Consider the following 10,336-nt stretch of genomic DNA (forward strand, 5'->3'; position numbering starts at 1 on the left):
TCAATGACTGAACATGTCGGGGTCCTAAGGCCTGGATACTTCTGCCCACTGTAGTAAGACTGTTCTAATTGGTAATCTTTGCTCAGAAGCTTTTCTTATTGAGTTGGCTGACACTTGGTCAGATCTAAATCATGGCATGAGACTTGTTCTGTCCAATCCTGCTTCTTACTCTCCTTTCACATGTATCATATATGCATCATGGTCTGAAAGCATTCCCTACCCAATCTCGCTTTCTTCACATGGAGTGTCCCCTAGTAAAACTCTTGCATTCCCATCTCAACATCTGCTTCTCAGAGGCCCAAAATGACACAGCTACGATTTACTAAGAACCTACTGTGTGAAGGAGTATATCATAGTGTGTTTGGGGAAGCTATTTAACCTCTCCTAACTGTTCTCTCATCTATAAAGTGGGGTTGTTGTAAAAATTAAATGAAATAATCTACAAAGAGTAATTTGTACAGGCCCTGGGGTACAGCAAGTACTCAATAACTGGTATGTAACACTAAAAGTATTATTATGCCATATGCTAGAGTCTGTGTGAGAAATTTTTTATTACTTGTAATTCTTGTTAAATATCAAATATTATTGTGCTTATTTAACATATGAAGTAACTAGTGTTCACTGAAGTTAAAATAACTTGTTCAAATTACTTTATATACTTCAACCTGGGATTCAAACTCAGCAAGTTCTGTAGAAGACAGCAATGCACACGTATGCTAGCAAAGAATCCACTGCTGTTATCTAGAATGTAAAGGAGCTCCACACCCTCTATGGCATGGTATGTACAATCTGTAATTAATAAAAACTACGTTGGGGATTCATTCATAACTTTAAGTCTACTCTTAATTCCACATGTATATGACATTAGAATCTAACAAAGGGTGCTTAAACCAAGAATTGGTCAAAAAGCTCAGAATAGCAATATATAATGCCACTGCCACTGCCTGATGAATAATGATCAGTTATTTTATTTTTTGCATTTTACTTTAATTTTTTGAATTTTATATTATTTTTTATACAGAAGGTTCTTATTAGTTACCTATTTTATACATATTAGTGTATATATGTCAATCCCAATCTCCCAATTCATCCCCCCCTGTGCCTGCTTTCCCCCCTTGGTGTCCAAACGTTTGTTCTCTACATTTATGTTTCTATTTCTGCCTTGAAAACCGGTTCATCTGTACCATTTTTCTAAGTTCCACATATATGCATTAATATACAATATTTATTTTTCTCTTTCTGACTTACTTCATTCTGTATGACAATCTCTAGGTCCATCCACGTCTCTACAAATGACCCAATTAAGTTCCTTTTTATGGCTGAGTAATATTCCCATTGTATATATGAACCACATCTTCCTTATCCATTCGTCTCTCGATGAGCATTTAGGTTGCTTCTATGACCCGGCTATTGTAAATAGTGCCGCAATGAACATTGGGGTGCATGCGTATTTTGATTTATGGTTTTATCTGGGTACATGCCCAGTCATGGGACTGCTGGGTCATATGGTAATTCTATTTTTAGTTACTTTAAAAAACCTCCATACTGTTCTCCATAGTGGCTGTATCAATTTACATTCCCAACAACAGTGCAAGAGGGTTCCCTTTTCTCCACACCCTCTGCAGCATTTGCTGTTTGTAGATTTTCTGATAATGCCCATTCTAACCAGTGTGAGGTCATACCTCATTGCAGTTTCGATTTGCAGTTCTCTAATAATTAGTGATATTGAGCATCTTTTCATGTTCCTCTTGGCCATCTCTACTCCTTCTTTGGAGAAATGTCTATTTAGGTCTTCTGCCCATTTTTTCATTGGCTTGTTTATTTTTTTAATATTGAGGTAAAGGAGCTGTTTATATATTTTGGAGATTAATCCTTGGTCCATTGATTCATTTGCAAATACACTCTCCCATTCAGAGGGTTGGGTTTTCATCTTGTTTATAGCTTCCTTTGCTGTGCAAAAGCTATTAAATTTCATTAGGTTCCATTTGTTTTTACTTCCATTACTCTAGGAGGTGGGTCAAAAAAGATCTTGCTGTAATTTATGTCAAAGAGTGCTCTTCTTAGGTTTTCCTCTAAGAGTTTTATAGTGTCTGGCGTTACATTTAGGTCTTTAATCCATTTTGACTTTATTTTTGGGCATGGTGTTAAGGAGTGTTCTACTTTCATTCTTTTACATATAGCTGTGCAGTTTTCCAGCACCACTTACTGAAGAGACTGCCTTTTCTCCATTGTATATCCTTGCCTCCTTTGTTATAGATTAGTTGACCATAGGTGCATGGGTTTATCTCTGGGCTTTCTATCCTGTTCCATTGATCTATATTTCTGCTTTGGTGCCAGTACCATATTGTCTTGATGCCTGTAGCTTTGTAGTATACTCTGAAGTCAGGGAGTCTGATTCCTCCAGCTCCGTTTTTTCTCTCAATATTGCTTTGGCTATTCGGGGTCTTTTCTGTCTCCATATAAATTTTTAATTTTTTTGCTCTACTTCTGTAAAAAATGCCATTGGGGAGTCAGCTCGACACACTACCAGTCCCTCCCATCAGGAAGCTTGCACAAGCCTCTTAGATAGTCTCATCCACCAGAAGGCAGACAGCAGAGGCAAGAAGAAATACAATCGTGCAGCTTGTGGAACAAAAACCACATTCACAGAAAGATAGACAAGATGAAAAGGCAGAGGGCTATGTACCACATGAAGGAACACGACAAACCCCCCAAAAAACAACTAAATGAAGTGGAGATAGGCAACCTTCCAGAGAAAGAATTCAGAATAATGACAGTGAAGATGATCCAGGATCTCGGAAAAAGAATGCAGGCAAAGATCGAGTAGATGCAAGAAATGTTTAATAAAGACCTAGAAGAATTAAAGAACAAGCAAACAGAGATGAACAATACAATAACCAAAATGAAAACTACACTAGAAGGAATCAGTAGCAGAGTAACTGAGGCAGAAGAACGGATAAGTGACCTGCAAGACAGAATGGTGGAATTCACTACTGTGGAACTGAATAAAGAAAAAAGAATGAAAAGAAATGAAGACAGCCTAAGAGACTTCTGGGACAACATTAAATGCAACAACATTCGCATTATAGGGGCCTCAGAAGGAGAAGAGAGAGAGAAAGGACCAGAGAGAATATTTGAAGAGATTATGGTCGAAAACCTCCCTAACATGGGAAAGGAAATAGGCACCCAAGTCCAGGAAGCGCAGTGAGTCCCATACAGGATAAACCCAAGGAGAAACATGCCAAGACACATAGTAATCAAATTGTCAAAAATTAAAGACAAAGAAAAATATTGAAAGCAGCAAGGGAAAAAAGACAAATAACATACAAGGGAACTCCCATAAGGTTAACAGCTGATTTCTCAGCAGAAACTCTACAAGCCAGAAGGGAGTGGCATGATATACTTAAAGTGATGAAAGGGAAGAACCAACAACCAAGATTACTCTACCCAACAAGGATCTCATTCAGATTCGATGGAGAAATCAAAAGCTTTACAGACAAGCAAAACCTAAGAGAATTCAGCACCACCAAACCAGCTCTACCACAAATGCTAAAGGAACGTCTCTAAGTGGGAAACACAAGAGAAGGAAAGGACCTACAAAAACAAACCCAAAACAATTAAGAAAATGGTAATAGGAACATACATATAGATAATTACCTTAAACGTGAATGGATTAAATGCTCCAACCAAAAGACACAGGCTTGCTGAATGGATACAAAAACAAGACCCATATATATGCTGTCTACAAGAGACCCACTTCAGACCTAGGGACACATACAGACTGAAAGTGATGGGATGGAAAAAGATATTCCATGCAAATGGAAATCAAAAGAAAGCTGGAGCAGCAATACTCATATCAGATAAAATAGACTTTAAAATAAAGAATGTTACAAGAGACAAGGAAGGACACTACATAATGATCAAGGGACCAATCCAAGAATAAGATATAACAATTATAAGTATATATGCACCCAACATAGGAGCACCTCAGTACATGAGGCAACTGCTAACAGCCATAAAAGAGGAAATCGACAGTAACACAATAATAGTGGGGGACTTTAACACCTCCCTTACATCAATGGACAGATCATCCAAAATGAAAATAAATAAGGAAACAGAAGCTTTAAATGACACAATAGACCAGATAGATTTAATTGATATTTATAGGACATTCCATCCAAAAACAGCAGATTACACTTTATTCTGAAGTGCGCACGGAACATTCTCCAGGATAGATCACATCTTGGGTCAAAAATCAAGCCTCAGTAAATTTAAGGAAATTGAAATCATATCAAGCATCTTTTCTGACCACAACGCTATGAGATTAGAAACGAATTACACGGAAAAAAAAGTAAAAAACACAAACACATGGAGGCTAAACAATACGTTACTAAATAACCAAGAGATCACTGAAGAAAGCAAAGAGGAAATCAAAAAATCCCTAGAGACAAATGACAATGAAAACACGATGATCCAATACCTATGGGATGCAGCAAAAGCAGTTCTAAGAGGGAACTTTATGGCTATACAAGCCTACCTCAAGAAACAAGAAAAATCTCAAATAAACACTCTAACCTTACACCTAAAGGAACTAGAGAAAGAAGAACAAACAAAACCCAAAGTTAGCAGAAGGAAAGAAATCATAAATCTCAGAGCAGAAATAAATGAAATAGAAACAAAGAAAACAATAGCAAAGATCAATAAAACTAAAAGCTGGTTCTTTGAGAAGATAAACAAACTTGATAAAATTTGATGATAGACTCATCAAGAAAAAGAGGGAGAGGACTCAAATCGATAAACACAGAAATGGAAAAGGAGAAGTTACAACGGACACTGCAGAAATACAAAGGATCCTAAGAGCCTACTACAAGCAACTCTATGCCAATAATATGGACAACCTGGAAGAAATGGACAAATTCGTAGAAAGGTAAAACCTTCAAAGACTGAAGCAGGAAGAAATAGAAAGTATGAACAGACGAATTGCAAGTAATGAAATTGAAACTGTGATTAAAAATCTTCCAACAAACAAAAGTCCAGGACCAGTTGGCTTACAGATGAATTCTATCAAACATTCAGAGAACAGCTAACACTCATCCTTAAACTCTTCCAAAAAGTTGCAGAGGATGGAACACTCCCAAACACATTGTATGAGGCCACCGTCAACCTGATACCAAAACCAGACAAAGGTACTAGAAAAAAAGAAAATTACAGACCAACATCACTGATGAATATAGATGCAAAAATCCTCAACAAAATACTAGCAAACAAAAGTCAACAGCATATTAAAAGGATCATACACCACGATCAAGTGGGGTTTATCCCAGGAATGCAAGGATTCTTCAATATACGTAAATCAATCAATGTGATACACCATATTAACAAATTGAAGAATAAAAACCATATGATCATCTCAATAGATGCAGAAAAAGCTTTTGACAAAATTCAACACCCACCTATGATAAAAACTCACCAGAAAGTGGGCATAGACGGAACCTATCTCAACATGATAAAGGCCATATATGACAAACCCAAAGCAAACATCATTCTCAATGGTGAAAAAACTGAAAGCATTTCCTCTAAGATCAGGAACAAGACAAGGATGTCCACTCTCACCACTATTATTCAACATAGTTTTGGAAGTCCTAGCCACGGCAATCAGAGATGAAAAAGAAATAAAAGGAGTACAAATTGGAAAAGAAGAGTAAAACTGTCACTGTTTGCAGATGACATGATAGTATACATAAAGAATCCTAAAGATGCCACCAGAAAACTACTAGAGCTAATCAATGAATTTGGTAAAGTTGCAGGATACAAAATTAATGCACAGAAATCTCTTGCATTCCTATACACTAAAAATGAAAAATATGACAGAGATATTAAGGAAACACTCCCATTTCCCAGTGCAACAAAAAGAATAAAATACCTAGGAATAAACCTACCTAGGGACACAAAAGACCTGTATGCAGAAAACTATAAGACACTGATGAAAGAAATTAAAGATGATACCAACAGATGGAGAGATATACCATGTTCTTGGACTGGAAGAATCAATGTTGTGAACATGACTAACCTACCCAAAGCAATCTACAGATTCAATGCCATCCTTATCAAATTACCAATGGCATTTTTTATGGAACTAGAACAAAAAGTCTTAAAATTTGTATGGAGACACAAAAGACCCTGAATAGCCAAAGCAGTCTTGAGGGAAAAAAAAGAAGCAGGAGGAATCAGACTCCCTGACTTCAGACTATACTACAAAGCTACAATCATCAAGACAATATGGTACTGGCACAAAAACAGAAGCATAGATCAATGGAACAAGATAGAAAGCCCAAAGATAAACCCATGCACCTATGGTCAACTAACCTATGACAAAGGAGGCAAGGATATACATTGGAGAAAAGACATTCTCTTCAATAAGTGGTGCTGGGAAAACTCGACAGCTACATGTAAAAGAATGAAATTAGAACACTCCCTAACACTATACACAAAAACAAACTCAAAATGGATTTGAGACCTAAATGTAAGACCGGACACTATAAAACCCTCAGAGGAAAACATAGGAAGAACACTCTTTGACATAAATTACAGCAAGATCTTTTTTGATCCACCTCCTAGAGTAATGGAAATAAAAACAAAAGTAAACAAGTGGGAACTAATGAAACTTTAAAGCTTTTGCACAGCAACGGAAACCATAAACAAGACGAAAAGACAACCCTCAGAATGGGAGAAAATATTTGGAAACGAATCAACAGACAAAGGATTAATCTCCAAAATATATAAACAGCTCATGCAGCTCAATATTAAATAAACAAACAACCCAATCCAAAAATAGGCAGGAAACCTAAATAGACATTTCTCCAAAGAAGACATACAGATGACCAAGAAGCATATGAAAAGCTGCTCAACATCACTAATTATTAGAGAAATGCAAATCAAAACTACAATGAGGTATCAGCTCACACCAGTTAGAATGGGCATCATCAGAAACTGTACAAACAGCAAATGCTGGAGAGGGTGTGGAGAAAAGGGAACCCTCTTGCACTGTTGTTGGGAATGTAAATGGATACAGCCACTATGGAGAACAGTATGGAGGTTCCTTAAAAAATAAAAATAGAATTACCATATGATCCAGCAATCTCACTACTAGGCATATACCCTGAGAAAACAATAATTCAAAAAGACACATGCACCCCAATGTGCACTGCAGCAGTGTTTACAATAGCCACGTCATCGAAGCTACCTAAATGCCCATCGACAGATGAATGGATAAAGAAGTTGTGGTACATATATACAATGGAATATTACTCAGCCATAAAAAGGAACGAAATTGGGTCATTTGTTGAGACGTGGATGGATTTAGAGACTGTCACACAGAGTGAAGTAAGTCAGAAAGAGAAAAACTAATATCGTATATTAACACATGTATGTGGAACCTAGATAAATGGTATAGATGAACCGGTTTGCAGGGCAGAAGTTGAGACACAGATGTAGAGAACAAATGTATGGAAACCAAGGGCGGAAACAGCAGAGGGATGGCGATGGTGGTGTGATGAATTGGGTGATTGGGATTGTCATGTATACACTGATGTGTATAAAATTGATGACTAATAAGAACCTGCTCTATAAAAAAAATTAAATTAAATTAAAAAATTTATAAAATGTCATTGCTAATTTGATAGGGATTGCACTGAATCTGTATATTGCTTTGGGTCGTATAGTCATTGTCAGAATATTGATTCTTCCAATCCAAGAACATGGTATATCTCTCCATCTGTTTGTGTCATCTTTGGTTTTTTTTTTTTTTTTTTGCGGTACGCGGGCCTCTCACTGTTGTGGCCTCTCCCCTTGCGGAGCACAGGCTCCGGATGCGCAGGCTCAGTGGCCGTGGCTCATGGGCCTAGCCGTTGCACATCATGTGGGATCTTCTCGGACTGGGGCATGAACCCATGTCTCCTGCATCATCAGGCGGACTCTCAACCACTGTGCCAACAGGGAAGCCCCGATTTCCACTTTTATAGGTGTTAGCATTTCCCTTATGTATTGAGGTGCTCCTATGTTGGGTGCATATATATTTATAATTGTTATATCTTCTTCTTGGATTGATCCTTTGATCAGTATGTAGTGTCCTTCCTTGTCTCTTGTAACATTCTTTATTTTAAAGTCTATTTTATCTGCTATGAGTATTGCTCTTCCAGATTTCATTTCATTTCCATTTGCATGGAATATCTTTTTCCATCCCCTCACTTTCAGTCTGTATGTGTCCGTAGGTCTGAGGTAGTTTGGTGGTGCTGAATTCTCTTAGGTTTTGCTTGTCTGTAAAGGTTTTAATTTCTCCATCGAATCTGAGTGAGATCCTTGCCAGGTAGAGTAATATTGGTTGTAGCCTCTTCGTTTTCATCACTTTAAATATATTGTATCACTCCCTTCTGGCTTGTAGAGTTTCTGCTGAGAAATCAGCTGTTAACCTTATGGGAGTTCCCTTGTATGTTATTTGTCATTTTTCCCTTGTTGCTTTTAATAATTTTTGTCTTTAATTTTTGTCAATTTGATTAGTATGAGTCTTGGCGTGTTTCTCCTTGGGTTTATCCTGCTTGGGACTCTCTGTCCTGCTTGGACTTGGGTGGTTATAATCTTTCCCATATTAGTGAAGTTTCTGACTATAATCTCTTCAAATATTTTCTCTAGTCCTTCCTCTCTCTCTTGTTCTTCTGGGACCCCTATAATGTGATTTGTGGTGCATTTGATGTTGTCCCAGAGGTCTCTTAGGCTGTCTTCATTTCTTTTCATTCTTTTTTCTTTATTCTGTTCCACTGCAGTGAATTACACCATTGTATTTTCAAGGTCACTTATCCATTCTTCTGCCTCTGTTACTCTGCTATTGATTCCTTCTAGTGTATTTTTCATTTCAGTTATTGTATTGTTCATCTCTGTTTGTTCTTTAATTCTAGGTGTTTGTTCTTTAATTTTTGTAGGTCTTTATTAAACATTTCTTACATCTTCTTGATCTTTGCCTTCATTCTTTTTCTGAGGTCCTGGATCATCTTCACTATCATTATTCTGAATTCTTTTTCTGGAAGACTCCCTATGTCCACTTCACTTAGTTGTTTTTCTGGGATTTTTTCTTGTTCCTTCATCTGGTACATAGTCTTCTGCCTTTTCATTTTGTCTACCTTCCTGTGAATGTGGTTTCCCTTCCACAGGCTGCAGGACTGTAGTTCTTCTTGTTTCTGCTGTCTGCCCTCTGGTGGATGATGCTATATAAGAGGCTTGTGCAAGCTTCCTGATGGAAGGGACTGGTGGTGGGTAAAGCTGGGTGTTGTTCTGGTGGGCAGAGCTCAGTAAAACTTTAATCCACTTGTCTGCTGATGGGTGGGGCTGAGTTCCCTCCATGTTGGTTGTTTGGGCTGAGGCGATCCAGTACTGCAGGCTACAAGCTCTTTGCTGGGACTTGTGGCAGACTCTTGGAAGGCTCATGCCAAGGAATACTTCCCAGAACTTCTGCTGTCAGTGTCCTTGTCCCCACGGTGAGCCACAGCACACACACACCACCCCCCCGCCACGGCCTCTGCAGGAAACCCTCCAACACTAGCAGGTAGGTCTGGTTCAATCTCCTATGGGGTCCCTGCTCCTTCCCTCTTGGTCCTGTTGTGCACACTACTTTGTGTGTGCCCTCCAAGAGTGGAGTCTCTGTTTCCCCCAGTCCTGTCGAAGTGCTGCAGTCAATTCCCGCTATCCTTCAAAGTCTGATTCTCTGGGAATTCCTCCTCCCATTGCCGGACCCACAGGTTGGGAAGCCTGACATGGGGCTCAGAACCTTCACACCAGTGGGTGGATTTCTGTGGTATAATTGTTCTCCAGTTTGTGAGTCACCCACAGAGCAGTTATAGGGTTTGATTTTATTGTGATTGCGCCCCCTTGTACCATCTCATTGCGCTTCTCCATTGTCTTTGGATGTGGGGTACCTTTTTTGGTGAGTTCCAGTGTCTTCCTGTTGACGATTGTTCAGCAGTTAGTTGTGATTCCGGTGCTCTCGCAAGAGGGAGTGAGCGCACATCTTTCTACTCTGCCATCTTGAATGAATCACTATCAACTGCTGATGCCAACGCTTTTCCTCCCAACACTGGGAAGCTGACTGATTGCATCACTAAGTCCTCTTGTTACTGAACCAAACTTGAGTCTGCTCAGCCATGTGCAGTAAAGCCAGTCTAATGACAGTGAGTTGTGGTGAAGGTAAGTGCAGTGTTTATTATAGGGAGCCAAGCGAGGAATTCAGGAGAGCTAGTGCTCAAAAAGCCTGAACTCTAATCAGTTATTTTTGTAAAATGGCTCCCAA

Source organism: Aethalodelphis obliquidens, unplaced genomic scaffold, assembly GCF_003676395.1.
Source record: "Aethalodelphis obliquidens isolate GAN/ISIS:26980383/991018 unplaced genomic scaffold, ASM367639v1 scaffold39, whole genome shotgun sequence".
Classification (NCBI taxonomy): Eukaryota; Metazoa; Chordata; class Mammalia; order Artiodactyla; family Delphinidae; genus Aethalodelphis; species Aethalodelphis obliquidens.